General features: G+C 41.9%; 1 protein-coding gene and 1 long non-coding RNA gene across 2 annotated transcripts in view; one reads left to right on the top strand and one right to left on the bottom strand.

Moving 5' to 3' along the window:
- WWTR1 (WW domain containing transcription regulator 1) overlaps positions 1-27,913 on the bottom strand; it is a 147,299-nt gene that overhangs the window by 91,001 nt on the left and 28,385 nt on the right. The gene's annotated exons all lie outside the window — the stretch shown is intronic.
- LOC146397530 (uncharacterized) lies at positions 14,610-22,102 on the top strand. The gene is made up of 2 exons (XR_014824200.1): positions 14,610-21,001; positions 21,044-22,102. It is a non-coding gene; the product is annotated as an uncharacterized LOC146397530 (long non-coding RNA).

The raw sequence follows: 27,913 nt of genomic DNA on the forward strand, positions 1-27,913 counted from the left end.
GATCTGGTGTTGCCGCGAGCTGTGGTGTAGGTCACAGACATGGCTTGGATCTGGCATTGCTGTGGCTCTGGCATAGGCTGGCAGCAACAGCTCCGATTAGACCCCTAGCACCTCCACATGCTTCGGGTGTGGCCCTAAAAAGACAAAAAAAAAAACAACTTTCCCATGGTGGGGGGGAATGTATCTATGTAGGGTTCAGAAGAAATGTTAGGAAAACTCAAGGCAAAGTTCAGTTAGAGTTTTTCATTCTCCAAGTCACAGTGTAAAAGGATATTTTTAAATCTTTTATTTCCTTGAATGAGCATCCGCATCTATTTTTGCTAACAACTATTTTGGAATGAGCTGAGTATTTGGATTAAAGAGTAAGAAAAGGATGTGAATGGAGGCCATTCGAGACCAGAAGATGTTGCTGGTAGCAGCAACTTTCTCTCCTTTTTTTTTTTTTTTTTTTTTTTTAAAGTGCCGCACCAGCGGCATATGGAGGTTCCCAGGCTAGGGGTCTAATCGGAGCCACAGCTGCAGCAACTCGGTATCTGAGCCGAGTCTGCAACCTACACCACAGCTCATGGCAACGCCGGATCCTTAACTTGCTGAGCAAGGCCAGGGATCAAACCCCAACCCCATGGTTCCTAGTGGGATTCGTTTCTGCTGCACCACAATGGGAACTCCCTCTCTCTCCTTTATTTCACTCTGAGCCCTGAGCAACCCTGAAATCCCAGCAGTTACAGGATCCTAAATGCTGGTAACATCCTGACTCAGTCTCACAGACATCAAGGGTATAAAGCACAAGATCTCAGGAGCTGAAACTCCAGTGGTTGATCATCACCGTGATATAACTTTTAAATGGTCACTAAGCCCCTTATTTAATATAAGCTATTTAGCTTATGTTTTCATCATTGTTTAAATTAATCATGCTGATGTTCAAATAATTTATGAGAACATCATAAATTAGGCAAATTTTATAATATATAACAGTATATTAGTATATAGTATCTATCATATTAGGCTAATTTTAAAGCCAAATAAGAATAATAACCAAGTTTCATCCAACTCTACGCTTCAACTGTAGAAATCTATTTTCAAACTGCAAGAAATATTAATTGGGGTAAGAATTTTTTCATTCTGACAGGGGAGACTCTGAGGGAATTATTTGGCCTCTTACTTTGAGGAGCCAGTGTCACTGGAGACCTGCCCCTCTCTGTTCCCACCTGCCCTGGGCCCACAAACTGCCTCTGGCATCACTCCCGCTCTCTGGCTTCCCACCAACTCCTCAAGAAATGATTTTCTAAGTTCACTCAAGTAACCAGATTCTATGAAATAATAAAAGGAAAATAGAGTTCATGACTGAAATCAAGCTGGGTGGAGACATAAAGGGTCTTTTGTTAATGACTGTACAAGGGAATGCAAATGAAGTCAGGCTTCACAAGGAATTCTGACATCTTAATGAAGATTTATGGAGAATTTCTGGCATATAAACCTCAAAGGCAAGGGGAAATGGTCACATAAAAATACTGGGTTTATGATTTCTTTAGCTTAAAAACAACTCAAAAGACAGTCCCTTCATAATTATCCTAATAATTGAATTGTGAGGGGTTTTTATTCTGTTCTCTACTCTAATTCCACGGCCCACCCCCCATTACACTCTCTGTTTCTTCTTTCTTTGGTTGACTCTGAAGTGGGATAGATCACCAGCTTTGCCCTAAAGCTGTGAACTGCCCCACTGATGAAATCATGAGAGTGATTAGATTTCTCTCTTCCACATAGAAAGTTTCGTGTCACACAGTTTTCTTTGTTCATGTTCATAGTAATGCAGAAAATCAACCGACATTTTCTCCTAATAATGATTGGATTATGAGATAATGTCAATGAAAAAAAAGAATGCTGTCACTGGTAAAATCCTTTACTGGTGCTACGGAAATGTCACACAAGACGCAGCAGCATGTAAAGCTGTACAGATCTCATAAGGAACACATTTCCCACATCCAAGGTCAGTGAGGGTATTTTGCCACCAGTCATGGATTTTACATTCCATTCAAGATACATTGAGATAACCGGAAAGACAGTGAACTCACAAAATATATTCAAAGGAATATTTTTTAACTTTACAAGCAGTAATAATATTACTAGCAGGAAGAACATAAATTAGTAGTTCATGCAAAGTATTTTCACATTTCATAATACACAAAGCATTTTTAGTTTTTATTTTCTTAATATTGATTTCACACTCTAACCCTGGAAGATAAGTATTATCGTCCCCACTTTATAGGTGAAGAAACAGAGGATTGCTGGTTAGATAATTTGCCTAAGTTATGCTGCTAGAAAATCACAGCTCACAGCATGCAAGTCCCAGGGCACCCAGGAAGGGGTTTCCACTGGCTTTGCAAGAGTTGGCTTTGATGGCTACTCATCATCCAGAGGAGGCACTAGAAGAGAAGCCAGTCTCAGGAAATCAATGCTGGCAGGGCCTGGTTCACTCCTAAAGTTCTGGCTCCTTGACTTGTAGTTGTAATTCAGAAAATGCAGGAAGTGAAGGAAGGAGGTCCAAGAAAGAGCTCCAGGACTTCCGGGAGGGCCAGGTGCTCCCAGAGTCACAGTTGCTGCTACAAGGGCTGCCTTAATCCCTCGTGCCTGGCCCAGCCCCATTCCTCCTAGCCCACATGCTGACCAGCTGCTCAGTGTTTCTGTGTGTGGAGCGTGGGGGGCAGATGGCAGCCAAACCCAAGGCTCCCAGCCCTCCCCACACTGCTCTTCCTCCTGAAGCCTTGCTGACCCACCCTCACACCCTCCCCTGCTCCCAGATCAGACACAACGTGCAGTCCAGGAGGCAGGTGTGAGGACAGGTGCCTGGAGTCACCAGTCTCAGAGAAAGGGCCACACATAAACTGAAGCCCTAAGTTCTGCATTATCCCCCACCAAACACAGAGGGGGAATGTCAACAGAAGGCTTGAGTTGCTGAGCTGCAGAGTCACCTTAGCCCCTGGATTTCAGGGTGTCAAGGATCATGGCAAGGCTTCCAGACTCTGGAGGAAAGAAGAATCACTAACTGAAAGGACAAGTAATCCAGACAGAGGGAAGGGCACTGCAAAGGCTCAGAGGCTAGCAAGAACACAATATTTGGGAGGAGCTGTAAGAAGTTCAACATGGCCAGAAGGTAGGGGCTAGCTCACAGGATCTTGTAAGCTCAGTTAAAGCATTTGGACTTTACTCTGAAGCCACATGAGGAGCTGTAAAACAGGTGACATGATACTAATATATCTGTCTTTTTAGAAAATCACTCTGGCCACAGCATGGCAATGAATCAGGAGAGTAAGACCATCTCTAGGAAGGAGATTGATTAGAAAATTATTGCAGGAGCTAATGGTGACTTAGACCAGGGAACACAGAGAAGGGAGGCTATGGGGGACATTTATGAGGTGGGAATATGAGAAGGATCGGATGCGATAAGAGAGGAAGGAATGATGGGTGAGGTTCCAGCTTGAGTGACATTACTGACTTCCAAACAATGGAGGAGAAGCAAGTTGAGGAGTGAGATCATGAATTCACTCTGGACATGTTGCCTTTGAGGTGACCGTGGTACACAAAAGAGGACATGTCGAATGGACAAGTGGATACAGGAGTCTGGAACTCAAAAGAAAGATTTAAGTTGGAGGTTTAGACCAGGGATTTGTCCAAGTAATGGTGCTGAAAACTTTTCCCTAGTTACTGAATCGTGGCCATGCCTTACAGACCCCGCCAAACCCCAACCACTCCATGAAGCTGCTTTCTTATCACCAGTTCATGTTCTGAATTCCTGTCCTGAACTTAATAGCCTGTATAATATCACTGAGTATTGGGGCGGGGGCGGGGAGATAAGATGAGGTCATTGGTTCCGGACTAATAATTTATGCACATGTATTTTACTTTAAGCAGTTTAAAGACAAGGATGTGTCTGGTACAGGCCCTGGGTTTTCCAAGTCAGTCTTGGTTCCAAATGTCCTGGCCTTATGCATTCCTGTGCCATTAAATTTTCTTTAGGAGTTCCCGTTGTGGCTCAGCAGAAACGAATCTGACTAATATCCATGAAGACACAGGTTCGATCCCTGACCTCATTCAGTGGGTTAAGGATCCGGCATTACCGTGAGCTATGGTGTAGGTCACAGATGAGGTTCGGATCCCGAGTTACTGTGGCTGTGGTGTAAGCCAGCGGCTATAGCTCCGATCGGACCCCTAGCCTGGGAACCTCCACAGGCCATGGGTTTGGCCATAAAAAGACAAAAAATAAATAAATAAATTGTCTTTAAAAATTCCAACACTTCCTCAAATAGTAATTGACCAAACTCTTTCAGCAAAGGTTATAATTAAGTACATAGGTCATGAAAGATTGAGGACTACGAAAAGACACAGACCCACGGGATGAGAAAATATCAAGACGTTATGATGTTAGCACTTAACACTGATAACTCTCCAACTGAAGTACCCATGTGAGAGGCAATGTCTGGGTCCTACAAACCTGGGTTGGCACTGAAGCTCCACCATGGATAGGGGCATAACCTTAGGTATGACTTAACCTTTCTGTGCCTCAAAAGCCTCCTTTGTGAGGGGAAGATATAAATATATAACTATCTTTACATAGGTTCATTCAGACCAAGTTGGGTGTAGAGTTTCAGGCAAAACAGACTCCACTTTCATCCAACTTGCTGTCAGACAATTTCAGAAATAATTAATTACAGTTGTTCTGACGAAGTAGAAGATGCTACCGGGCTTATAACAATAGGAATCTTCTGTTCCCAGAAAGATCAGGGAAAGCTTCAATGAAGAGGGGACCTTATAAGGTGAGACTTAGGATGAACTAACTAGATGGTAGGGTTAGAATGGGGGAATCTCAAGGAGCAGCAAATTCATTTGTGAAAGGTCTGAGCTCAGATTTAACTTTATTAGAGAAACTTCGAGGTGACCACTCTGAATGAAAGTAGAGTAGAGCATGGAGTGGCCTTTAGGGGACTGATGGAGAGAGACAGCTTTCAAAATTGTTGGATTATTTGGTGTTGTCATAATATTATTATTATTATGATACTATTTTTTTCTAGTTGTAAAGCCCAAGAATGCCACCCCTTTACAAAAATAAACAAAATTTGTGATACCAAGGCAAAGCTGGGAGACAGCTTTAACAAGCATTGAGTATTTCAGTTGCTTTTATTTTGCCCATGATTTTTTTTTTTTTTTTTTTTTGCACTCATTTAATAAATGCTTACGGATTTTTTTTTTTTTTTTCTTTTTTGGCTGTGTTCATGGTATGTAGAAGTTCCCAGGCCAGGTATTGAACCTGCGCTTCAGCAGTGACCTGAGCCACTGCAGTGACAAAAGCTGGATCCTTAACCTGAAGAGACACAAAAGAACTCCTTGTGGAATATTTTTATAAGGAGTATTGTGCAAGGAAAATTCTAAATCCACTATTAGTGCTTAAAAGGCTGATAGTATTAATTAATTTAAGTGATCTTGAAAACTTGACACAGTAATTACCTCATTTGACTGACCCTCTCTAAAGTTTTGAATTGAATGAAGTGTTTTCCAAATTAGCTAACATAATTGAAAAGAGTGGGTTTGGTCTCTGTCAGTGAAAAACCAGAGTTATCTTTCACAACTTTACAAGAGTAGGAAAGTCAACAAAGACCTGTGTGGCTGTAAAATTTCCTGATAACTCAATATTACTCAGAGATTTGCTAAGAGATAACTGAAACAAAATATATATATATGAAAAACAAATAGTGAGTAAGCAGACCTCTTGTGAAAAGTACAAATAAAACTACCTACCCATCACCTTCAACCAAAAATCCCCATTTAGAATATAAGCTTTACAAGGGCAAATGGTTTGGACCTCAATGCCCAGACAAGAGTCTGGCACATAGCAGGTGTTGTATGTGTTAGGTGAACAAATGAGTAACTATAGTTAACAGTGCAAATATTGACAGCTGCTATTTTTCTTTGTTTATTTGCTTTGGGGTGTTTTCTTGTTTTTGCCATGCCCATGGCATGTGGAAGTTCCAGGGCCAGGGATCAAACCCAGGCCACAGCAGTGACCTGCGCTGCTTCAGTGACAATGCCAGATCCTCAACCTGCTATGCCACCAGGGAAAGCCTGATATTTCATATTTTGAATTATTCATATAATTTTATTATTGTTAGTAAATATATTTTAAATGTATAATTACTATGCTATAACTATAAGAAAGATTGTTTCCACAATGTAGAAAAAAATTTCAGGCATTCTCTTGGTGGCACAGCGGTAATGAACCCAACTAGTATTCATGAGGACATGGGTTCAATCCCTGGCCTTGCTCAGTGGGGTGAGGACCCAGTATTGCCATGAGCAACATGAGTAGAGGTCACAGACACAGCTCAGATCCTGCGTTGTGGTGCAGGCCAGCAGCTGTAGCTCCTATTTGACCCCTAGCCTGGGAACCTCCATATGCCACAGGTGTGGCCCTAAAAAGACAAAAAGGAAAAGAAAAAAAATTCATTTGGAATACTAGAATAGGCATTTTTTTTATTCTGACTACCCCACCATCCACATCCACACACACAACCACACCATTGAGCCCTGTACAGTTAAGGCATACGTTTCCCAGGAAATATCTAAACAATTTTTAGGAAGGTAAATTTGCAAGCATGATCATCATCAGAAAAAAGAATGAAAAAGTACAAGTGATCAAGAGTCTAAAATGTGAAGAGCTTAGAATCATCTAGTCTGACCCAACACACACCAGGTGGGTAAGAAGGCCCAAAGCGTCACTCAACTTTGTATTAATAGGGCAAGGACCAAAGCACCAGACCCTCCAGAGTCATCCAGACTCCACCAGGATTTTCTTAACAAATTTGTGTTAGCTAATCATGATCAGATTATCTACTAAAAGGTACTGAATACCAAAGACTTCACCACCACACCGTCCCCGCCTCCTTCAAGAAATTATCATGCTAGTTCATTAGGCTAGATACAAGTCAGCAAATTATGCCCTGTAGGTAAATCCCACCCACCACTTGTTTTGTTTAGCCAGTAAGCTAAGTGTGGTTTTTACATTTTTAAATTATCCAATTTTGACAAATGAAAAATATAATAACATTGGTGACACAAATGAAAGTTCAAATTTCTGTGTCCACAAACAACATTTTGTAGGCACGCAGCCACACTCCTGTGTTTAGGCACTGTCCATGGCAGAGCTGAGTAGTGGCAACAGGGACCGCATGGCCCATAAACTCTCAAATATTTATCATCTGGCCCTTTACAGAAAAGGTCTGCCGACCCTTGCAGGAGATAGAGATAATTTATGTGCCTTCAGTAAATTTCACCTTCTGAAAGAGCCAGCCCCGTCCCCATCAACCAGCTAGAGTCACTCACATGCTATTTCCTCTCCTTTGATTATTGAAACTCCACAGCAAACTATTGTTTTTACCAGTCACTCAGAAAACAAAGATAAAAGTTTCCACAGAGGAAATAATAACCTTCCTTTTTCAAGGTCCTCATCTGCCTCACTTGTAGTGAAATTAAAAAGCAATGTTTCACTCACAAGTTGGTCTATATCACTGGCCCCAAATAAAGTCAGAAGACTCTAACAATTCATTTTTTAAAAGAAGGGCTCAGGGAGTTCCCATCGTGGCTCAGTAATTAACAAATTCAACTAGCATCCATGACAATGCAGGTTCGATCCCTGGCCTTGCTCAGCGGGTTAAGGATCCGGTGGTCATACCCCAAGCCTGGGAACCTCCACATACTTCTGGTGCAGCCCTAAAAAGAACCAAAAAAAAGAAGAAAAAGGCTTGGACAGAAAAAACAACAATAGCCGGGTTAGCAAAAATGATTTTACCCTAAGGGGGAAAGAAAACAACGTTTAGTATCTGGAACTGAAAGCATTTTTCTCTTCCTTTGAGATGCTATTCTTCTAATATTAAAATGTACAAACTCTGCTTATATACTACCCATCTTTTAAAAATGGAAAACTTCAATATTCATACTAAAAATTTCAACTTGCTGGTTTTCCAGATGAAAACAAAGTACCAAATTCATATGTGCTCTGTGTTGCCAAATGACTTTTAAGATGTCAAGGAGTTTTTTGTTTGATTTTGTTCCATATTTCTTTCCTCTACCAGCATACAAAGCGCTGCCTTGTAACACATCAACTAGGAAAATCCTATTCCTGGGGCCTCTGGAAAGAGTTTTAAGGGTGTCTATGTTCACTTACATCATGACCCCAGCTGTTATGTTCCCTAAAGTTACAAATGGCCACTCTTCATTTTAAGAACACATTTAAAGAAACCTAATGTTAGTTCAACACGGGTAAACAGTCTCTGACACTGTATAAATAAAGAATTCTTTGAGTTGTAAATAGTAGTTGCTCAAAGTAGTGGAAGACTGGCTGAGAAAGACAGAAGAAACAAGAGATGGACACAAAGTTAGGAGGGTCTCCCCCTTGCCTTGCTCGCAGGGCAAGAAGAGGGGATAAGACCTCAGGAGTCTGAAGAGTTTGGCCAACCAGGAGGGCACTGAAGTTGCCAACACCTGAAACCAACCACCATTCAGCCACTGTTCAGCCACTGAACAGCTTCCTTCTTATCCAACATCCAGGAGATTCAATGGCAAAAAAAGGCCCTTGAGAAACCTACTGACATGCAGGTATGAGAGAACTGCACACAACCAATAAAGCTACACAGAGGACAATGCCACATGCCAACCTGCAGGCCCAATCCAGGGGGGAGCCTGTTTTTGTAAATAAAGCTTCATTGGAACTTTGCCACACCCACTCACTTATGTATCATCAATGGCTAGAGTGGATGGAACAAAGACCAGGTAGCCCACAAAGTTGAAATACTTACCATCTGACCCTTTTCATAAAGAGTTTGCCAACCCTGAATAGGACAGAGAGCAGGCATGCAGTGGGGGTAATCAGAGGAGACTACTGAAAGAGCTGGTATTTGGTCTGAGCCTTGAAGAATATGGAGAGTTTCAAAAGAAACAGGACAGAGTATCTTGGTGGCCTAGCAGGTTAAGGATTGGGTGTTATCACTGCTGTAGCTTGGATTACCACTGTGGCATGGGTTTGATTGATTGATCCCCAGCCCAGGAACTTCTGGATGCTGAGGGTGTAGCCAAAAAAAAATTTTTTAAATCAAATTCTAAAAAAGGAAAAAAAAAAGAAATGGGAAAAGAATATTGTGAGAGACAAAACAGCCAAGAGGAGAAGAGTCTGGGCAAAGAAAGGACCAAATCTGAACAGGGTACAGAATGTGAGAAGGGGTATCGTGGCACAGAGGCCGATGGCTCTCACTGAGACTATGGGGTTTCACCACTAATAATGCAGTTCCATCACGTTTGGTAACTGACTGGCAATGTTATTCCCCTTTCCTCTAGGTCCCTTGACATTTATGGCAAGCCCTCACAGGGACCTAGCAAAAGCTAAAGTGTAATACGGAAGTTTAAAAAAGTGTTTGTTCACTGAATGATTATTATAGCCAATCAAAAATTTGCATGTGAGTTCCATTTCAAAAACACTCGTACACATTATTGCCTAGACTTACATTTAATCCCCAACCACAGACATTATTACTTTCTTTTGGTAAATGAGGAACTCTTGGACTTACCACACGTCCCATGTGCCCATGTGGAGTCAGAGGCCAAGAGACTGGCCTGGATTCTACCCTATGATTTACTCCAGGAAGACACTTTATTTAGGGGTTGCCATGTGGACTATATTCAAGAATAGAAATTCTGATCATCGAATACAAAATGATCAAACAGAAATTCTTTCTTTGGACATATCCTTGCCAAACTTGAACTATGGCCTGCTTTTTCTAGAACTTGGTACTCTTAAAATCTAGATCAAAGACCAAGAGCTTGAGGGAAGTTCATTCTGTGCTTCATCAAACTCTGGTCAACATGCACATTTTATTACAACAGGCACTAGGTCAAAGTTCACATGGATTAAGCTGAATTCATTAGAGATGAAAACGAAATTCACCTACCCATATATATCTTGGTGGTTGGTTCACTTTATTCTGCCCTGGAAAACTTAGGGTCCTTAAGAGAAAGGCATCAGGAATAATATTAAATTCCTCCATCCATCTGTACTGGCAAGTGCACAATAAACAGGGTTTGAATAAGTCCCTTAGAAACCCCAGTTGCCTGCCAGCTGAGTAATATCTTCTTTTCAGGGAAGTGCCATAAAAGAGATTCTAATACCTTGGGTCACTAAGTATTTCCTATGAAAGAGGATATGAGGCTTCAGCCCTGAGTTTCTCCACTAGTAGGAAATTCGTGTGATGAGTAAATTGTCATGGAAAACAGGAGTTACTCTCACCATTTGTCATTCCAGAGGTCAGAGTTTCCACAGTCATCACATTGGTATAAATGGCTTCTTTAACCATGGAAGCTATCGCCTCTCAACCCTTTCCCCAGGTCTCTCCACTCATATCTCACCTCCACTAACCCCTCAAAACATCTTTTCCTGCAAAATTTTTAATTTTCGTTGCTTTAACATAGCCTGTCTAGAGGTCTGCATAACTAAATGATTCCACCATAGTTAACTTCAGAATAGAGATAGTGGTTCCAAAGCAGGTCTGAAAACCATTTTGAAAAATGTAACAACTCTTCTTTCAAAGTAGAGGTGGGAGACTTCTCTTGTGGCTCAGTGGGTTGATCATCCAGCATTGTCGCTGCTGTGGCACAGGTTTGACTCCCAATCTGGGAACTTCCACATGCCACAGGTGTGGCCAAGAAAAAACAAAAAGACAAAGTAGAGATGGGAAGCCTGGCAGCAGAGCACAGAGGCATATTTTTATGCTTCCAGGATTGGAGGAGGGCCTATGCCTGCTCTCTGAGGTCCCTGTCCTGGTAGCTGCTAATGTCCCAACTACCAGCATCTACTATCTTCCAGCCTTTTCCCAATAGCCACCTCTTGAAACCAGGGCAGACTCAGAAGGCAAATTAGGGCATATAACAGCAGAGGACAGAAAAGAATCAAGTAAGAAATCTAAATACAGCTTAGGGGCCTGGCCTAGGAAGTATGGCCAAATTTCCTCCCAACCTGGCCTAATGAAATGATGTCACGAAGGTAAGCATCATTTCCCATCATCAGTACCAAGGAAACAGAGGCAAGAGCCAGGGACCAACTACAGGGCTGAAGATAAGAAGCAACATTAAGGCAAAAAACAGTAGTTAAGAAGAAAAGGTATCAGGAGTTCCCATTGTAGCTCATCGGTAATAATTCCAACTAGTATCCATAAGGATGCAGGTTTGATCCCTGGCCTCGCTCAGTGGGTTAAGGATCTGGTGTTGCCATGAGCTGCAGTGTAGGTCACAGACACGGCTTGAGTACCAAGTTGCTGTGGCTGTGGCTGTAGCGTAAGCCAGCAACTGCAGCTCTGATCTGACCCCTAGCCTGGTAACTTCCATGTGCCATGGGCGTGGCCCTAAAAAGTAAGGGGGAAAAAAAAAAAGGGTATCTGCCTTGCCCTGACATAGTCAGGTCAGTCTCTATTTCCTGCATGCCTTCTTTTATTTTGGCAACTTACATTCTTTTACTACTTTTTTAACAAACAAGTTACCTAGGCCCATGGTGGGGAAAAAGATGTAAAATACAGATAAATGAAACAGAAAGATGCATAGGTGGAAAAAAGAAAAAAGAGAAAAGCCATCATTTCTCCACTCAGAGAACCCATTGTTAACATTTTGGTATTGGCTTCCAAACTTATTCTTGCTTGTGTGTCTTTTGAGAAGGTCTTTCTGGAACTGCTTTCAAACATCAGACAGATTTTACTTTTATTCCATCTGGGAAAAGTCGGTTCCTCAGAGAAGCTATACTGACATACTTCTCAAAGGCATTGATGATTAAGGATTTCTTTCCATCTAGTGTAATACAAATGTTTGATTCTGTATCTTTCTCCAAATTAATGAGGCCATCTTGACCCAGGAAGTCTTACAAACAACACGAACATCTTTCAAAGAGTGACACTGGAGTGACATCTTAGGTGGTTGGTACAAAGGGGTTCATTATACTACTCTACTAATATTGGGTATGTTTGAAATCTTCCATTGTAAAAAAAAAAAAAATGCTTTGCACTTGCACCTCAGTGCTAATTTACATGCAGACCAATATGTGAAGTACTCACTAAACGAAATAAACAATATTTTGTACTGTCAGAGTGCCACTCTTGAATAAAATACTTGCAAACATCTTCTGATTTAATGCAGAGGCACCTAACTCAGCTGTGAAAATCGGGCTCTGTGCAGCAGAAAATTGACAGAACACTGTAAATTAGCTATAATGGAAAAAAAATCATTATAAAAAAAAAAGAAAACTGGGCTCAAAATATTGGTTTCTGCCATTTTTAAAAGAGTTTCTTCTCTGGCCCACAGATTTCTCAGACGCTTAAAAATCATGCACAAAATTCGATGCCATGTGGAATTTGCTTTAAAACAATTTAGCTAGCAGTTAATCATGACCAATTTTAAAATATTTTTAGAGGAGAGAGTGAGTGGATCGATGAACAAGAATGGCAGAATGCTGATAACTGAAGTGACTGATGATGGGTACTCGAGAATATACTCTACTATTCTCTCTGCTTTTATGTATATTTGAACATTTCCATAACACAAAGCGTTTGGTTATTGTCTCTGTCACTGAAGATATTGCTCGTATTGTGAACAAATCCTTCATTCCCAAGGTAAAGATTATTAAGCCTTCCCTGGAGTAGCTACCATGTGCCCAGCACTGGTCCCAGCATACACGCATCTATTTCTCATCTGTTCCTGCTGGGTGGGTGTTATTGGTCCTGATTTGATACCTAAAGAAACTGAGACCCCAAGAAACAAGCCACTTGGGCAAGGACACAGGGCAATGGGGTTGGGGGAGGGAGAACAGCCACACCATGGAGGTGTCTGCTACACATATTGTTTGGTCCCTTTCTAAATATTATTGTACGTGAGCATGTCTGTTTCATTGTCACTTGCAGTATTTTAGTGCATCCTGTTTTTCTAGAAAAATGAATCAGCCTCTCTCTGTTTATCCAAGATAACAAAACAAAACAAAAAAGGCCCGAGAACAATATTGGTCTGATGGAGGCCATCCTGACTGTAAAAGGAAACGTCCCTGAGTCAATATCCTCAGGGAGAGACATCCCTTCATAAAACAAACCAGGAATATTCCAGCAGGGTTCAAATAAGCATAAACATCCACACGGTTCGGTGGAAGCAGCTCTGTACTCACCACCCAGAATTTTGACTGCTTTGTGGAGGTTTTTCCCATCTCACCTCAGATTCATTCCATGAACTCTATTCCCTCAAACGGCTTTGGCTTTAAACCTTTCATAAGGTCTCTTTTTCCCCTTAACTGAGATGCCCTCTTCCATCCCACTTCTCTGCCTCCCGAAATGCTACTCTAGTCTTAAAAATCCAGCTCAGGAAGCAGCCTTCCTCTGTGACCCTATGTGACCCCCAGGCTGGAACTAAGTGTTTCATTTTCATACTTTCCTAATACAACAGCTGTCATCTCCTTTAATAAATTTCCTTGTATCACTATGTATTATGATAAGCCATTTTCATATTTCTCTCTAATACTCAATGCACTCAAAGGCCACTCTGTTCATTATTATAAACCACAGTCCCAGCACCTAGTAGAAGCTTGATGTGGAAGGAGAAGAAAGAAAGAGGGAAAAAGGAAAACCTCGCTTTCTATGTAGAGGCCAGAGATTTGTTTCATACAGGAGTTAGGATCTAAAGTCCTCAAGTGTGGGAGTTTCCTGGTTGCCTAGCAGTTAAGAATCTGGCATTTTCACTGCTGTGGCTTGGGTTCGATCTCTAGCCCGGGAACTTTCCCATGCCATGGGTGTGGCCAAAAAAATAAATAAATAGTAAAAATCAAGTCACCAAGTTGAAGACAAACTGACATAGGAGAACTGCTCCTAAAAATCGAACTGGACATTAAGTTCATATACCATGTGTAGACATTCTATCTCTTGGTAAAACCAGCATACCCAGTTTTCCTTCCAGCTTTAGGACAGCTGGGAAGATAACTGGCTTGCACTCAGGCACCATATTGTGGTCATACCCTGAGGTCTCCTTGGAACCAAGATGAGCAGAAGGAAAAAAAAGACTCACATCTCACTTCACACTCACTCCAGGGCATACCCTCTGAGAGCCAGAGTGATGCATTATGCAATCCAGCTTCACTTTCTACCCCTCTCTCTCCAGGCCCACATGGTTGCATGTGAGTGCTTTCAATACACACACAGCATAACTCCACTGTGCTTCTTCAAGTTCAGAACTATTAGAGGAGTATGAGTTGCCAAGGGTTAGCCACTTTCATTACCTCTGAGTTCAGTCTACCAAAGGATTTATTTGGAGCCCTTTAAAATCCCATATATCACATCAATATTTTTCATGAACTCTAAAAACCTCTCCCATGGATACAAAATTAAAATGTAGACTATTCCACCACTGGGCAAGAGAAAACATGCACATAGAGAAAACTGGAACGACAGATACCACAGTGGACAGTGGATATTCAAGTGGTGAATTATGAGAAAACCCCTTCTTTTATTTAACAAGGAACTATGATTACTTTTGAAATAATTTTTAAGAATTACTTTTTTTTTTTTTGGAGTTCCCACTGTGGTGCAACAGAATTGGCGGCATCTTGGGAGCACAGGGAAGCAGGTTCTATCCCTGGCTCAGCAGAGTGGGTTAAGGACCCAGCGTTGCCGCATCTATAGCTTTAGTTGCAAGTGCAGCTTGGATCTGATCCCTTACCCAGGAACTCCACATGCCAAAGGGCAGCCAAAAAAAACAAAAAAGTGATTTTTTGAAGGCTGCTAGCGAGGTCTTAGGGATGGGCTGAAACAAGAGATTCCAAAGATAAAGTCTGTGTCCTCTGCAGGCACGTTCTTTCAGACACTCTAGAATGGTAGGAAGGGCTCCTGGAGCCAATAGGCTGCCTGCCCAAGGTGGCCACAAGCTGGGGCTACAATGTCAGGCAGCGGATGGATATGTCCGGGCAGCTGGGGGGCTGGGCAGACACTGAGGCGCTAGTACCAAGCTGGGAGGGAGGGAGGGATGTGGTCCAACATCTCCGAGCATCCATTTGTGCTGCTCTTTGTGCCAGACGCCCTACATGTGTTTATCTCTAATCCTCACAACACCCAAGGCAGGCAAGAAGCTAGATAACTTACCCAAGGTCACATAGCCAGAAAATGGCAGAGCCAGGGTTGGAAGTCAGGTAAGTCAGCCTCCAGAGAGTGCTCTGAACCAATGGAATGCAATGATGTGGTCTCCACACACCAGGAGCTTACAGAACAATGGGGGAAAATGTGGGGGCCTTGTCATGTCAGGTGTGAGAAATATCAGTCAAGGATAAGGATAAGGGGATTTGGGAATGCAGAGCAGAGAAACCTAATAAAGGGCAGAGGTGAAATTTGAACCCAGTTCTATCTGGACCAAAAGTCTATGGGCTCAGTACCATGTTAGAATGTGTCTCCAAGCTGCAGGACCCTGGGAAGGCAGAGAAAGTGCCAAGTGAGAGGACAGTGATCTGACAGGTGCAAACTTGTTCTCGATCCTTCCCCCTCCTCCCCAGGTACCACCCGGGCTCCAGAAAGAGGCAACAGAGGAGGCAACGCCACCTCCAAGCCATTGACATCTGCGTGATACCCGGAGACACTCAACCCAGAGATGTTTAATGTTTAGGCTGCTGGCCAAACAAGGAAATCCAAGATAAACCTGCCAATCTGTCATGACCTCATCTTGCTGCGAGACAGACAGAAACAATGGCAACAAGGAATAGCCCTGCTGTGTTTTCATGGCACCTCTCAGGAAGAGATGAAACTTACTGTCACTAACACCCCACTGAGGTGGCACCACGTGATTAGGCAGGGAGTAGGGACTATCCTGAAGGCAACCCAGTAGGCCCCCCACAACTTCTCAAAGCATGTAAAATATAAAATAGCACGGCTGCCCCTCCAACTCTTCATACTAACCAGGGAGTTCCTATGAGGCAGTGTTTGTCGCAGCATTACTAAAAACAAAATCAGCTAGATAGGTGACGATTTCTTCAAATCCCCACACTCTTTTCACTGGAGCACAACAGAGGTACTTTTAACTGACTGCCAAAGGGGAGACCCACAGTTTACCTTTACTGCCTGAAGCAATACACCTGAGAAGGGTGCTGGTTAATCACAAAAGCAGGCTGAATCTGGGGATCCCATTGCTCCAATGGCCTGGTTCTCTCAAGATCTCAGGGAGTTAGTTTCTAAATTTTGTTTTCCAAATGGTTGTCCTTTGGAAGCATCTAGGATTCCACCATGTACCTTCCTTTAGGTGCCAAATTAAGGACTTGGCTCCCCTTAACATCTACACGCTTTCATTTTTATGTTTATTTTTGGTCCTAGGCTCTATTGTACGAGACTTTTGAGCAATTACCTCAGTACTTTACATAGACTGGCTCTCTTAATCCTGGAAACAGCCTTGTTGACAGGTGCCTTGGTTATCCTCTCTATTTAAAGATGAAGAAACTGAGGGAGTTCCCATTGTGGGGCAGTGGAAACGAATACGACTAGGACCCATGAGGTTGCCGGTTCGATCCCTGGCCTCACTTAGAGGGTTAAAAATCTGGCATTGCCGTTAGCTGTGGTTTAGGCCAGCAGCTGTAGCTCCGATTCGACCCTTAGCTTGGGAACCTCCATATGCCACGAGTGTGGCCCTAAAAAAGAAAAAAAGGAAAAAAAAAAAAAAAAGATGAAGAAACTGAGACACGGAGAAATTATGTTATGTTCCTGGGGTCACACTGTTCCCAAGAGGCAGAGTTGAGAAGTGAACTCTAACAACCTGACTCTAGAACCTGCATTCTCAACCATGACACGAGGCCACCTCCTTAAAGGGGGGTTTAAGGTAACTGGGTTTCTTTCTGTTTTAGGTAAGATTCTCACAAATGCAAGCAGGACACGTGGAACACAAACAAGCTCAAGGTCATGTGTGGACATCCTAACCTCGGTGGTGTGAGACCCAAGGATGTAACTGGATCTCCTTTGAACGTGTTTGGTCAGTCCTCAAGTCCAAGCCAACGAAATCCACCTTCCAAGATGACAGTAAGTCTGACTGCAAAGCTCAGCTGAGCTGACAAGCCTGGATGAAGGGCCTTGTTCAGGAATCAGCTGCCTTCAAGTTCAGTTCCAAGTGCCTTAAGGAAGACCCTTTGGGGAGCTGGCTCTCACACAACTGAGTATCATGTTCTCCTTCACCCCTCCTGCACACACACACCCCCACACACATTCATACACATCTACCTTTGTAAAAGATTTCTTTTAAACAACACGGAGTACCTTATCTACTCAAGACAGAGAATGTTTCTACAGGTGCTGAAATGAATGTTTAGATCATTTTATCTAGAGCCCATCCATCTATCCCTCAAGATTCAGCTCAAATCCAATCTGTCCAATTCTACTAACAGTATTTCCACTGTAGAAAGTTACAACAAGGTCTGCCCTACACACATCCAGGAATGAACCATATCTCCAGGCTGCAGAGACCACACACAACACCCTTTACATAAAAATCTCAAGCTCTTTGACTATAGTGCATTCCAAGACCCTATTTGCTCAAAATGACGCAAGTGGAGAAAATGCAGAACTGTGGAGCTTCAAAAAAGAATCCATGTCACCCACGGGAGGAACAACTCTGGACTGGGATTAAATCTGCTGAATGAACCACAGGTCCCTAAAAACAAATTTGCTGCCACGCTTACTTTACGGTCCTGAAAATGTCACAAAACTACATGCTTCTCCACCTCGGCTTTTGCCTCACTTGAACTGTCTTGAGGCATACTAAATATGGCATTTTAAAGGGCAAAAAATATGTACCTACAGCTGCTAGGCCTCCTTTATGAAGAAAAAGTCCTTGTTTTAACACTGTTCAAGCTTCTTAAATTTGCTTCTTCCCTGTCTACTTTTTAAAATTCCAGACGGTAATGCTAATCACAGAAGTCTTTGTGAAACTCTATTTCTGTGATTTTTTTAAACTCCAGTAATGTTATTGGAAGGAAGCAGAAAACCACAGGGCCCAAACAGAAGTGACTAATGCTGGTAGCAAGTGCTGTAAGAAATAAGGCCCCACAGAGAAGGAGACCCTGGACCACAGTGGCCTGTTGTATGTCACAGTGGCCACGACTATTTGGAGACAGGCAACCAGATTTTCCAGCCCTCTTATGTGTTAACCAGAGTAACCAGGTGCAGTCTTCCACTGGCAATCTTTTGCTAAAAAATGATAGGAAAAGAAAATGGAAAAACACAAACTAAGGAGGAGGGGAAGAAATTCAAGTAAAACCCTCAATTCAGTAGAAGACAAAGTCATCCTGCACATCTACGCTAACTATATTACAAGTCTATTTTTAAAGAACTACATATGTTCTACTGTCTGAGGTAAGGCATTGCAGGTGTTCTCAAAAAGGTTGACATGGGAGGTCCTGCCATGACTCATTGGGTTAAGGATCCAACTGCAGTGGCTCAGATGGCTGTGGAGGCGAGGGTTCAATCATGGGCCTGGCACAGTGGGTTAAAGGATCCTGAGTTGCCGCAGCTGTGGCACAGGTCACAGCCGTGGCTCAGATTCAATCCCCGGCCTGGGAACTTCCATATGCTGCAGGGGCAAGTGCAGCCATTAAAAAAAGAGAAAAAAAAAAGGTTTATGTGGAAGATAGGCCAGTGACCTAACAGTAAACTCTTTGAATTCCTCTACTATCATTTCAACATGTTGTTGGCACAGTTTCAAAACCAGTATGCAGTTTTTCTTTGGTGCTATAAGGATGTTTGCTCTGGATCCCAAAATGTCTTTATCATTTCACTGTCCTTATCTTCATTCTTTCAACTCTCACATACTCACCTTTATCTTAAAAAATACTTTGATAGAAATCATGAATCCATACCCCACATCCTTCCCCCACAAAAACACTACCCCTATCTGCTACTATGCACTGCCTCCCACCCTCCTCTTATGACATGATTGGTAATAACCATTTTTCTATGAATGTAAGCTTGTCCATCTCAAAAACAGCAAGGGGCTTGTTTTAGCCCAATGTTATGAGATGTTTCCCAGACAACAAGGTTTTAGCTCCAGCCAGGTTGATTAAAACGCACTTGGGATGACGTTGCTGCTACTATTTTCCCAAGTACCAGTAGGTTTTCTATCACAGTTGTAGTTATTTATATAATAGATTTGAATAATAGATTCAAAAACTATGAAAATGCAATCGATTATCAATTTATTAGGGACATGAAATAATGAATTCATACTAATAATATATGGATATAACACAATAATAATAATAATCACTTGGTAATTACTACCAAATTCTATTTTCCCACATAGTGAAAGAAAATAAGGAATTGACATACTTGATTCAATAACCAACTAAAATGATTCTGAGTTGACCAAGAATTTTTCCCCACTATTCTCCATGGTAAAAATAGCCTTGGATCCAATAATTGCATTTCTCAAAATTAATTTTAATGAAGTAATCATGGATATATCTTAAAAATCTGTAAGAATGTTACTTGACACATTTAAAGAGTGAAAATAGGAAATATTCTAAACAATCGTGAATGGGAGCTAGACGAATAAATTAGCATACAAGCATAAAATGGAATGTTGGGCAGCCAGTAAAAGTCATGCTATCATGCCTTATCTGTGAAAGGCATCCCAATTCATTAAGTTTGCAAAACATGTTCTTTCTTTTTTATGAATTAAAGCCTATATCCGTGGAATAACATCACTCCTATGAACCTGCATTCTGACACCTTACTTGAACAGGAGAGAAATAATGTCTACAGGTAAGTGTAGAACTGTATAAGCAGAAATGATATCGTTGCTTTCAGGAGTAATCATCTACTATGTGTCCACAGAAAAAAGAGGTGAAATTCTGATGAATAAACTGAAGGTCTACTACTTATGGCAGAGGGAAAGTTGTATATAATGCTAAAACTTTACAGTCCTCTCTGAATGACCTCAACTCAGGCTGATCGCCCTTAATTCTCCATCTCATCATTACTTTTACATAGTCCGGGCAATGCCATGCTCTCTCCCATTTATGCATGTGATCACTCCAGTCAGCCAGCAGGGTCTTGGTTTCCCACTATAGTGAAGGTATGTGGTCACTATGTGCCCTGCATCTCTTCCTCTCATCCGGCCACAGAAGCTCCCACCCCAACCACCACCACCACCATGACCACTTCCACTGAGAAACTGCTCTTCCTCCTTTTCACTGAGGTGAGGTGATTCTTGGGTAGTGAAAGAATTAATGCCTTGCTTTGCTGGGCTCAGGGAAGAATAGATGAACAGATACTCATACACTGAAGCTAGAAAGAGTAGAAAGAAGGAGTAGAAAGAAGCCCTCATATCCATTTGACATTGCTAATGTGGAATATAGGAAGCCCAGATCTAACATTTGGCCATGTTCCTGCCAAATGGAAACATGTGGAAGCATGTGGCCAAGGAGAAGAGAGCTGCCTAGGAAACACACGGGTGTCCAAATGATACTGAGGTAGCCCCTGGATCTGGCTCACATGGTACAAGCATCAGCTAGTGTGAATTAGACATGTGTTCTTTTCAGCTGGGATAGTCCTGACCGGTCCCCTCTCACTCACACAAGCCAGAGGAAGACTCTACATTCTGTGCTATCTTCATGGCCAAAAGGTTCAGTCTCTTCTTTCCCAGCCCTTCTGGGTAATCGGGTTACCTAGCACCTTGGAGGTATGGGTCACACAAGATCCAGATAGCTGCATCTGCATCTTTCAAAAGTACCAGTGTCTGTGCTAAGGAGAAGAAACTGGTTCATTCTGTTTCTTAAGAAAATTAGAAAAATAAACCTAATCACTCAATCTGTATAGGAAATCTCTTCTCAAGAAAAGCTGGTTGTTGGTAAAAAAGACAACTCTGACCTTTTTCATCCCTCCCTTCTGTGACAGTTATTGTGACTTGGTTTGTGCGTTTGTTTGTTTAGGGCCATACCTGAAGCATATGTTAGTTCCCAGACTAGGGGTTGAATCGGAGCTACAGTTGCCAGCCTATGCCACAGCCAGAGCAATACCAGATCCAAGCCAAGTCAGTGACCTACACCACAGCTCACATCAACGCCAAATCCTTAACCCACTGAACAAGGCCAAGGATCGAACTCACATCCTCATGGATACTAGTGTGGTTCATTTCCACTGAGCACAATGGGAACTCCTTGTTTGTTTTTAATGAAGCAGAAATTAGGACCACATGCAAATGAGTGTTTTCTCATAAAGAAGCCATGAGCTGTTCCAAGCACAGCACTAAAAGCCCTGACTCAAACCAAATGCCACCCCTTTAATCACTAGTACACCTCCATATAGCATCCTGAGTTTGCTATTTAAGTACCTACCAAGTCCCTCCCTTCCTAGATGTCTGACACCCAGTTGAGCTCATAGATTAAGGAGACACTCATCAACCATTCCTGGTGATGAATGTGCTGCAATCACACAGTAATGGCTGCAAAGTAATTGTCACTCGTGAACAAAGAGTTTTCCTGCAGAGTCCAAGAAGAAAAACATCAGCAATGGTTTTCTGAGTCAAAGCGAGGCCCAAGGGACAAGTCTTAAATTGGGAAAATTATCCATGTGAAGATTTCAGTAGGAAACAATTGTAAATCAAATTAATCCCACTCTGTCAATCCTCTGCATTCAATACTGGAACCCACTAATTAATAACAGCATCTCCAAAAGAGTACCTCCAAACCCAGTAAGCAGTCAGTAATGCAAGATCTAGGGGCAGACCATGTCAGATAAGCATCCTTTATGTCTCACGGTCATAATTTCCTGGTTCCCCCCCCATATCCATTCAGTTGATATCAGTCACTATACAAAAAAAAAAAAAGCTAATAAGTTCTCCCGTTTGAGCCAGAATTTTGAAATAATGTTTGTATATGAATATTGACCAATGTGATGTTTAACATACAAATAAACTTTTTTTACCTTTTTTTTTTTTGTCTTTTTTTGCCTTTTCTAGGGCCGCTCCCACAGCATATGGAGGTTCCCAGGCTAGGGGTCAAATCGGAGCTGTAGCTGCTGGCCTACACCAGAGCCATAGCAACACGGGATCCGAGCCGCGTCTGCGAGCTACACCACAGCTCACGGCAACACCAGATCCTTAACCCACAGAGCAAGGCCAGGGATCGAACTTGCAACCTCATGGTTCCTAGTCGGATTCATTAACCGCTGCACCACGACGGGCACTCCTAAATTTTTTTTACTTTATTTAAATAACTTGCATTAAAACTCAAAAGCACACTCAGTCTGATTGGTTATAGCTGAAATTCTACTCCTCTTCTTCCAAATTCTAAGAGAAGATACTGCAGGTGTTTGCCCATGAAGACTACAAAAGGGCATCAGTTGGAAAACTGCCCATGTCTGAATGTGTGCTCAGATGGGGTGATGAAATACATAGGGGTGCATCCAAGAATAGTATCAAAAACAAGGTGTTGACCAACCCTGACATATCATGAACAGGTAGTTTAACACCTACTCTGTCCTGAGGCCACTAAGCAGCTGCTTGGCCAATACTGTATTTATGTCCTGCCCTGCCCTTTCTTAGTTCACAGTAGTGTAACAGCCTGACCACTGTGCCACTCCCCTGAACCTCTGCAAAGCAATCTCAGGCTAACCAAAAATGTGAAATGAGACTTGAGAGGTATCTTAGAGACTTAGTGTTGCCAGATTTAGCAAATAAAAATGGAGGATATCCAGTTAAATCTGGATTTCAGGTAAAAAAATAAAAATAAAAAAATAATTTGTTTAGTAGAGTATACTCATGAAATAGTTGGGATATACATATATTAAAACTTTATGCATTGTTTCTTTGAAATTCCAATTTAACTGGACAGCTGTATTTTATCTGTCAGTCCTACTTAGGGTAGGCATCTAGTGTTGACTATCCATCACCTATTCCCACTTCTTTCCTAACTACAATCCAAATTTCCTGGGAAACACTTGCTCCCATGTTCAGCCATGTGGGGTGGCCTCTGGTGTAATATACACTCAGCATATACTCAGAATTTATATATGCTGAACAATGAAATGCAATGAGTAACACACATTTTGATAGGAAGAAACTATTCTTTATTCTCCTAAAGGTGAGGAGGCTTGAGAGAAAGGAAGGTATGCCAGCTGCCTTAAACCATGAACTTCCCTGTCCCCCTGTGAAATGCCAGAGAAGCCAGGAAGGGAGGGTAGGTGGCGATAGCAGATGAGAGTGTGATGTGGCTACAGTGGGCATCCCAAAAGCAAACTGGTCAAAATTTATACTCGACCAATCAGAGATATCCATACTGTCTGGTTCATGAAATCACAGGGGTTTTTAATCCAACGATAAGATTTACGAAGCTCTCTAAGGTAGGTCTTCCCCCTTTCTTTGTATAATGTAGCCTGTGAAGGTCTTTTTTTTTCTTTTTTAAGGGAAGTACTGTTACATTTAAAAAGTCAGAAAGTATTTTAAAAAACTCCCATTATTAAACCAATTTGGGGTACTCTGTACTGCATGCTTTGCAACAGGGAAACCCAAACATACAAACACTGTTCTAACAAGTAGCTTCCACCAAAACTGGTTCTTGGTTTTGTCCATGGCTCTTTATGATGGGCTTAGTCTCTTTTTCCATATGATGGAGTGTGTGTATCCTTGACAACAGGAAATACAAGGTGAGCTTTTGGAGGTTTGGAAAAATGACTATCTAGATCAAGGTCAACTGTATCAGACTTTTTAACACAGGGGAAAATTCTAATCTGATGATACAAGCCTTACAGATCATTCTTCCTGCAGTAATCTCTGCCAAATATTTTAGGGAAAGATTAAAAGAAAGAGATTTTTTCTCAACTGTGCATCATTAAATGTAGAAGGAAAAAAGTCTTCCCCACTCCTGCAACACTTGCAAGTTTGAAAACTGGAAAGACATTAGCCCCCCTATTTAAGTCAGTGATGCTGTTTATAAAAAAAAAAACAATTTTACTTCCTTCTCAACCAAACTCAAACGTGTCTTTGATCTTACAGCACAGTCCCCCAGGCTCACAAAAATACTCGCATTTGTACTTCCCACTTATTTATTGAGGATATTTATACATTATAAAGAGAGACCTCAGGGATCAGCTAAGAACTAGTTCAGTATTTCTTAGGTTAGGGAGCCCACTAACCCAAGCTAACCCCAAGCAAGACTTGAATGTGGCCTCAAGGACTTTTTTCTATCAAACCCTGTGGTTTTCCCAATCTCATTCCTATGATCTACCATTTCTGAATCTGAAGAAAATAGTCATCCTCTTCTATTTTCCAAATACTAGTAGCTTGTTGTCCAGACTCTTGGTGACATCTGAAACAAAGCCATGAAGATATCCTTCTGTACAATGTGATAACTGTCTTCTGTTTTTGACCTGACTGACCCTAAATAACACATTAAAAGCCCCTCTAAGTTTTAAATTGGATAAAAGCATATATTAGAGGAATTAAAAAAAAAAAACCTTCAAGTCAGCCAAACCAAACCATCTATTCCTGAATATTTGATTGTGAAAGCATATAATAATATGAAAAGCATATGTATAAGTATATAGGAAAAAACATGATGTTATAGCGAAGACATTTCTGTGGACCTTTCCTTTATAAAAAAGTTTAAATTATCATTATAAATTATCTTGCTTCTGTCTCAGGCTCTAGCAATGAACAACAGAAAGAGATCTTTCAAAGAAAATCTCAGGAGAAGAAATCAGCAACTTATTTCAGACCAATAGACAAAGACAAGGATCTAAAATCATCAGAGGTCATGTACTGACTGCACAATCCTTTCTAGGCACCTCACAAGCAGGATAACCTCCACTGGGGGACAGGTGATCAGAATTTCTTCTTGCTCTTCCTCCAGAAAAGTTCACCTGTATTTTCCAGGTAGACACCAAGGGCCAAGGCTTGGCACTTCATGTGAGGCCCCTGTCAGATGCCTGAGCTTTCTGCCCTTGTCAGGTTGGCAAAGAAAAGGAATCTGCATGTAAGTCAGGGCCCTTCAGCCCCAGGACCAACAGGAAGCAAAGTCATGATGCTGAGAGTAATGATCTTCCTTTCCGTGGTCACTGTATAGACCACAAGGCCCTGAAGTCACCCCATAAATCATGTCCATTCTCATCCCATCCATTTGTTTCTAAAGAGTCTGCACTTAGATACAGCAAACTACATTTTCTTTACTCACTCCTCCTTCTGTCTAAGCTCTGTTTAATTCTGAAGTGAATCACAATCTAATGATGGAAAGGTCAGACTTAACAGAAAAAAATGGTGTCGGTCCCCCAGAAACAAATCCTCTTTTGTCATGATCTCCTGCACAAACCCTGGTCGTCATGTCAGCCTGGACATGGTGGCCTATTCACTCTCGCCGTGCACAATTCAGACTGGTAGGAAGGATGCCAGGCAAGACCTGTCTGCACTCACCTGGGGCCAGAACAGAAGAGAGGAAGGAAGACAAATATGGTTCCACAATTGATTTCACTTCTTCCCACCAGGTTCACAGGGGCAGAAGCTAAGTCTGGATGAGAACAATGACTTACTTTCCATTCTCCCAAAAGACCTGAACTTGTAAGAGTTGTATATTTCTAAAACCTACTTAAACAATAAAACAATATTTTTATTTTGGGTGTGGAGGCAGGCCACACCTACCAAAAGTATAAGGTTCTTGGATTCTTAATAACAGCACTAGCCCAATCAGTGATATTGTTATCAAACCTGCACCCTCCAAGTAACGTTTAATCAAATTAACATTTCATCTCTTATTCACCTATTTACCAAAAAAGGCATTTCAGTCTTCATGTACAAACCCCCAATATAAGACCATAAAAAAGCTCAGGGTATCAGCTATACTCTGAAGTTAAAGCCTAAAAAGGAAGCACTCCATCTTCCTTGTCCTTTTCCACAAAGAGTGAAATTCATTCCCTCTGTATCTTTTTACCAGAGAGGGAACAATTCTTACCCCCTACAGTCACTCTTCTCAAATGGCCTGATGGGGTAGTGACCAGAGCACAAATCTAGACCCCAGAGGAAGAAACACTGCTAACACAATCAAGGGGAGACATTAATTGTCCCAATAAGACTAAGCAGGTCCCCTGGGTGACTGCAGCTGGGGTGATGGCTCTGGGCTCCATGCTTTAAGTCATTGTGCCTTAATAAAATTGACAGCTTTAAGCACTTTTTTTTTTTTTTAGGGCCATACCTGCGGCATATGGAGGTTCCCAGACTAGGGGTTGAATCAGAGCTGTTGCTGCTGGCCTACACCACAGCCACAGTAACACCAAATCGAGCCAAAACTGCATCCTACACCACAGCTCACAGCAACGGCAAATCCCCAACCCACTGAGCAGGACCAGGGATCAAACCCGTGTCTTCATTTACACTAGTCAGGTTCATTACTGCTGAGCCACAATGGGAACTCCTAAGTACTTATTTTTTATAACTTTCATTTTTACTTATTACTTATTTATTTGTGTAGCCATAATCAGGTCCCTCTGCACTGATGGAGTTGCCCCAGGATCCACACCCTTTCTAGCATGACCTTGACCGTAAGGAAGCAGGTAGGGCAGTTTCCATCTTGCAAAAGGGGACACTGGGGTTCGCTGAAGTTATGCAAGCTCACTGAGTGGCAGAGCTGTGATTCAAACCAGAATGTCTTAACTACAGAACTCACAAGTGCTCCCTATGACTACTCCCCACTGCTGATGACCAAGTATTCAACCCCTTCTGCACACCCACCACACATAAACAAACTCCTACTTTTAAAGCAGCAGAGGAAAACTATTGTCGGCAACTGTAGAAACCACAGCAAGAAAGGCCTTTTTTCCCCCTCAAAAATAGGTATAATTAGCCAAAAGTTAGAAACAACCCAAACGCTCATCAACAGAGGAACAGATAAAATGGTGTATATCTATACAAGGGAATATTATTCAGCCATGAAAAGGAATGAAATCCTGATACAGGTTACAACATGCAGGAACCTTGAAAACATAAAGCCAAGTGAAAGAAATCAGTCACAAAAGAGCATACAATATATGATTCCATTTATATGAAAAGTCCGGAATAGAAAAACCTAGAGAGACAGTGGTTGCTTAAGGCTAGGGAGGATGAGGTTATGGGCAGAGTAAGGGATTCTTCTCATCTCATTCAAGAGATGAACAAATTCATCTCGATGAAATTGTTCTTATATTTACTGTAGGGATGGCTGCATGTATCTGTGAATATGTTAAAACACCACTAAACTGTATGCTTTAAATGGGTAAAAATGTATGGCATATAAGTTCTATCTCAATAAAGCTGTTTTAAAAATTAAGTTTTGGAGTTCCCTGCTGGCCTAGCAGTTAAGGACCCAGCATTGTCACTGCTATGGCTTGAGTTACTGCTGTGCCATGGGTTCAATCCCTAGCCTGGGAACTTCTGCATGCCACAGGCATGGCCAATAAAATAAAATAAAAATTAGGTGTCATCAGGTAAGCAAATTAAAAGAGACTTTGGCTATTATCTCAATTCCATTTTTAAAGGTGAGGAATCCTAGCAAAGAGCCCAGTATGAAGGTCTAAATCAGTGTCCTCCTGTGCTCTGCCAGCCGGTCCCACGACTCAATGTCCCTGGGTACTCAGCTTAGTGCCAAGCCAGGGAAAATGAAAGGCCCTCATCTTTGCCCACAAAGAGCTTAAATGTGATTCAGCTTTTTCAAGCCTGAAACAATGAAGTTCTGTCCAACAGCCTGTAGCACTGGGTTCTAAGGTGGTAAAGACTATAGGAGCTGAGGAGCTGGGCAGGAGGTGAGGCCTGGAATGGGCTTTCCAGGAGGAATGAACTGGATGCAAGGCCAGAGAAGAAAGGTAAAGGCATTGCT

Source organism: Sus scrofa, chromosome 13 (assembly GCF_054392235.1).
Source record: "Sus scrofa isolate SSC_HxYL_T2T_F1_AM1 chromosome 13, Sscrofa_HxYL_maternal_Yorkshire_Landrace_v2.0, whole genome shotgun sequence".
In the NCBI taxonomy this organism is placed as follows: Eukaryota; Metazoa; Chordata; class Mammalia; order Artiodactyla; family Suidae; genus Sus; species Sus scrofa.